Source organism: Centroberyx affinis, unplaced genomic scaffold, assembly GCF_046629955.1.
Source record: "Centroberyx affinis isolate AG114_WGS23_722 - 3 ecotype Tasmania unplaced genomic scaffold, CSIRO-AGI_Caff_v1 ptg008486l_1, whole genome shotgun sequence".
In the NCBI taxonomy this organism is placed as follows: domain Eukaryota; kingdom Metazoa; phylum Chordata; class Actinopteri; order Beryciformes; family Berycidae; genus Centroberyx; species Centroberyx affinis.
The window spans coordinates 17,182-22,908 of record NW_027284204.1 but is presented as its reverse complement, the minus strand read 5'-3'; positions in this window follow the sequence as shown (position 1 = coordinate 22,908).

Sequence of the window (5,727 nt, the reverse complement as noted above, 5' to 3'; positions counted from 1 at the left end):
GCTGAGTATTTCACTGTGGGCGAGAAAATGGACGAGAAGTTCAAAGTCTTCCCAGTTCTCTACAACTTTCATTTGAAAGACTTCCATCCAAACCAGACGATATGCCATACCGTCAGGGAATGAAACCCACTATCTGTTTTGCATAACTAAATATTAAAACAATTAGGCAGGATCTTAGCCAGGATCAGGCTAGATCCTCATGCAAGGAGGAGCCAAGACACCTATGTGAAATAATAGCTTCTCTTTTTAATGAGAACAGAACAGAGTAACAATTGTACCAGGATCAACTTGGGGCGGGGCTCTGGTCTTTATAATAATAATAATTTATTACATTTATATAGCGCTTTTCTAAGTACTCAAAGCACTTCACATAACGGGGAGGGGGGGGGGACCTCAACTCATCCACCACTGGTGGACCCACCCACCTGGGTGATGCACGGCAGCCAGTTTGCGCCAGAACGCTCACCACACATCAGCTATCTCAGTGGAGAGTAGAGGACAGAGGTGGCCATGATGGAAGGAAGGCCTCGGTTTAATGTCTCATCCGAAGGACGGTGCTCACTCACAGGACAGAGTCCCTGTCTCTGCCCTGGGGCATTGGGGATATTATTCATGAGACCAGAGGGAAGAGCATGTCCTACTAGTCCTCCAGCACCACTTCCAGCACCACGTGGTCTCCCATCCATGACTAACCACAGCCAAACCTGCTTAGCTTCCCAGACAAGCTAGCGATGTGATGCAGGAGCTATGGTGCTGGCTTTACACAGTCCTCTCTTGGGTCTTCCTCTCTGTCATGCTTTGTCCCACTAAGGAGACGTTCAGGGAGTTGGTGGGGCCAGACTGCCTCTGGTTTAGCTCTTCTTCTGCTGAGACATCATCTTGATGGATTCAGTGTTCTTCTGTCTCCTGTTGCTTTCATCGCTTTATTTCTATTATTGTCTTTCAGAAACCACATAAGTGGACCATCAAGCGCGCCAATCATATCCCAACCTCAGTCTTCATCTGTGTTGTTTCCTTTATTATCTATGGACACCAATTCATCTGTTTAACCCCTGAATTCATTCAACATTCAATACCCATTCTGGTAACACTTTACAATAAGGGTACAATAAGCATTAACTAACCCTTAATTAACAGTTAACTAATGTGTCTGGTAATCATTTACTAATGGTGTTCATGTTAACTAAGGTATTCATTTATACATTGTTTAATAGTCATCTTTATAAACTATTAATGTATAAATGAATACCTTAGTTAACATGAACACCATTAGTAAATTACACATTAGTTAACTGTTAATTAAGGGTTAGTTAATGCTTATTAAGCATTAACTAACCCTTAACTTAGTGAGCCTTATTGTAAAATGTTACCCATATTCTGAACTCTATAAACTGGACTCTGGCCTTGCGTTTGATACCTCTGGTCCCAGTGAGTGGGCATCAGATCCACCAGCAGGAATAAGTTGTTTTTAGCTTTCCTATACATTGGCATGTTGAAGGATTCTCCATATAGTTCAGGCTGGACACAAACGGACTCGTTCCCCTCTCCCGGATCTTACAGACTACAGCGATACACATCTCAGAAAAGGCGCCGGCTTCCTTAACACACTCTCACATGCCGTTAACGACCTGCCAAGGTCACGCTCTACTTTGAGCTCTTTCTCCGGGCCGCCGCTCTTCTCAGGGGGGGGCAGAGCGCTCATACTTCATCACAGCAGGCCACAGCCACGCCGGTCCCCCATGCCCCGCATAGGGTTATACGCTCCTACCCTTGTCAAGGTAAAAACTTCTACCACTCACATTATGCGTGCTTGTGTGTGGGGTTCACGCACACACACACACACACACACACACACACCCTAATAATAGCCTAACCTTTATGCCGGATCAGTTACTGATGTCTCGGGATATTTCATCATGTTGAAGCGAGGTGAAAGGTCTCGTTCTCTCGTTTCCTACTTTCTCTCTCTCCCTCTCTCTCTCCCTCTCTCTCTCTCCAAACTGGCCTTTATCGGTGAACTTTGCTTGACCCTCTGCCGCTAATCTGCCGCGCTCTAGGGAAGCCGCGGCGTCAAACACGCGGCGCTTTAATGGACTCGGGGAGTTTAAGGGCTAAAGCAACACCGAGCGCAAAGGGAATAGGAGATGGCTGCTGGAAATTGGATTGCGGCTTTGCCCCGGCAGACTCGCTCTTTCCCTCTCTCTCTCTCCCTTCTTTTCTGTCTCCCCTTTCCGTCTCTCTTCCTCCCCTCTCCGCGGCCCCCCTGGAGTTTTCCACTTTTTAATTGGTCGTCCCGTCTTTTGTTCCCACATTAGCATGGCTAATGCCGGGCATCTGTGAAACGCGCCCGCCATCGTCTCAAGGTGACGGAGGCCCGGTCGGTTTCATCACAAAGAGAGAGAGAGAGAGAGAGAGACGCTTCACTTCTTTCGTGTAAAAGCTTCCCTCCCTTTCTCATCTTTCGTTTTGACTTCTCTCACCCGTCGTCGCTTCGCTCCGGCTTTGTCGCTCCTCCTGCTCTCTCACTTTCTCACTCCTGCACGTCTCTTTCCCGCACGTCTCTTACGCTCTCACACCTCTCTCTCCCTCTCTTCTCCGTGTCCCTAAGGCTAATGACCGAGAAGGGTCCAAAGGCATTAAAAAAAGAGAGAGAGAGAAAGAGAAAAGCCTCTGATCTCTCCTCCTCCTCAGACACCTTCTTCTTCTCGCTCGTACTCGCTTCTCTCCTCCATCCCTTGTTCCCTCTGAGCAGCTCCTTTCATTAGACCCCCGCTGAGAGAGCGAGAGAGGGAGGGAGGGAGGGTCGAGAGGGGAAGAGAGAGAGGGAGAGAGTGCGGAGAGAGGGAACAGTATGGGGCGGCGGGAGAAAGAGAGAGAGAGAGAGAGGGGAGAGGAACAAAGAGAGGAGGTGGTGATGAAGGGGGGCAAGAGAGATCGTTACGGTTTTCCGTTATTGTAGATACAGATGATTATTCTACAGTACGTGTTTTAAAGCCAAGTGATTTATCAACTCAATATGGTTTGAAAGTATAAACTGGGAGAGAGAGAGAGAGAGAGAGAGAAAGAAAGAGTAAGAGACATGAGGAAAAACTCACAAATCCAAACTTGGTGCAGGTGCATCTAAGACAAGCGAGGAATTCCTGCATATTGTGCAATATAACATTCATCTTTCATGTTTCTTTTTAATTAAATTGAAAGTTTGCAAAATAATTTGTGGTGCCTAACTTTCATGACCCTACTGTATCGTTTCAAAAATACTGTGAAGAAATGACTGGTTTTCTCTGTTTGTGAATAGAAAAAAAAAAAAAAAGCTTTTGGAGATACAAGGTTTTCTTCAAGGACGAAAGCATCAGAGCTGCTCAGGCTGAAATTGGATTTCCTAATCTTGCCTTTTATGTGTGTTTGCTTCAGATTTTGTCCTGTGCTTGATGCTAGGTTAATACTCCTATAAAAAGTAGTTGCTTTTCCCATCAAACCTCATGTTTAGATATAATTCCACACAGAGTTGGCAGAGCTTATGGCCCTTTACTTTGACCCCCTTTGAAGTAAATAACTACATAAATCAACTGTTAAAGCAAATGTGTCTGCAATTTAACAACTTCAAAAGACAGCAAAGGTTTTGCCATTTTATCTAGCAGAACTCAATGGATGATTTTGATAAAATGTCAAACTTTGTGGAATTCAACCAGAGGTGTGACCAAGTCAACTTTGCACACATACAAAACACAAGTTAATAGGGCCTTGAGGCACAAGTCAACACTCAACTCCTATTGAGTCCAGTATAAATTTAATATCTTAAAAAAAAAAACGAAATATCTAGAACTTTTCAATGCAATATGGTTTTATTAGGATAAAAACATGCTAAGAGCATCATGAGTTTGATTTCTATTTGGTTTCAACTTCAATAAATTCAATCATTCCATACAAATTCAGAAAACAGAATTTAAATTCAGTCGTCTGCTGGAACAAATCTCATCACTTTCAATCCAAGTCATTTACACAAACACAAGATCTCAAGTCAAGACTTTAGAAACCTTTTCAAGTCATCAGAGTACAAGTCAGAGTCAAGTCCCAAGTCACCAGAACCCAAGTCAAGTGAAGTCTCAAGTCTTCTCTTCATGCATCAGTCCAAGTCACGACTCGAGTCCCCACCTCTGAGGTCAACATTATAATCATGAGTAGAAAAGCTATCAATTGTTAAACTCAGTACAACTGCAAACATACGCTTTACAAAAACTTTGAATAGAGAGAGAGTTATTTTAGAAGCCTTGTGACATCTCAATAGATATAGTAATCATAAAATCTAAAAAAGTCAATACTGCAACTGCACTCACAAGTTGCACAAAGACTGCAACAGTATCTTTTTCCTATTAAATTGAATACTTACATCATTCTCAATGAGGAAGGCAGAGGGTGGTCAGTAGATAAAAATGACAAAATGTAACCCCCTTAATTGCAAGTCTCATTGTGAGTTGTTTTTTTATTTTTCTCCCGTTAAGACAAATCCTTTGATACAATTCAACGGTTTCACCTTTTCACCTGCAGTATGTTTACCAGAGGAAAACAGATTTCTGTCTCTTTCAGAGGTGAATACCCTCCTGCAGCCCTTTCTTCCTTTTCAGCTCTGACAAGGATGTTAAGCTTTTCAAATATTTTTTTCTCCATTTTTCTCCATTACAGCCTCAGAGTTTAACGGTGTCATGTTGGAAAAAGTAATCCTCACCCTAAAAAAGTCCACCAAAAGACACTCTCTCTCCTCCAACTAGTTCAGAACGCAGCAGCTCGGCTTCTTACTGGTTCTGGTTCTGGTTCTGGTTCAGATGACATCACATCACTGGCAATCCTGGCTTCACTCCATTAGCTCCCTGTACGGTTTAGAATCGATTCTAAGATTTTACTGATCACTTTTAAAGCACGTTTGGGTCTGGCTCCGAGCTACATAACAGATATGTTGACCCCGTATGAGCCAGTGCCTTAGATCAGTGGTTCTCAACGTGGGGTCCGGGGACCACCAGCGGTCCTTGAAGGGGTTTCAGGGGATCCCCAGCAAATTGATCAACTGTTAAACTTCAGCATTATTTCATTTACAAGAAGTTAACACAATTAGAGAATGCAGAAGAAAGACTGTTTTGATCATAGTTTCTCTGTTATCTCTCTACCTACAATACGGATAGTCATGGGATTATGGACAAAATCATATCTGACAGTAAACATATTCTCAGTTTTGGGTCCGAGAGACAAAATCTCATCAAATGGGGGTCCTTGGCCCTAATGTAGACTGAATTAGGGGTCCTTGATATGAAAATGGTTGAGAATCACTGTCTTAGATCCTCAGGCGGGGCCCTTCTGGCTGTTCCAAAGTCTAGACTTAAAACTGAAGGTGCTTTTTCCATCAGGGTTTTCCCCTCGGCTCTGGAACGACCTGCCTGAGGAGATAAGGCTAGCAGAATCAGTGACTGCTTTTAAATCACTTCTTAAAACTCATTTTTATAGACTTGCTTTTATGTGATGTCGTCTTTTTATCGTCTTTTTTTTATCTTTTATCGGCTTTTTATTGTCTCTTTATCACCTTTTTATCATCTTTCTATTGTCTTTTTACGTCTTTTATCTTAACTCGGTCTTAATTCTATCTTACTTTTATTCTATTTTACTGTTTATTTTGGTTTTCATCCTACGATCTCTGTTTATTATTGTTTTATTGCCTTTTAAATTCATAATTTGAGTATT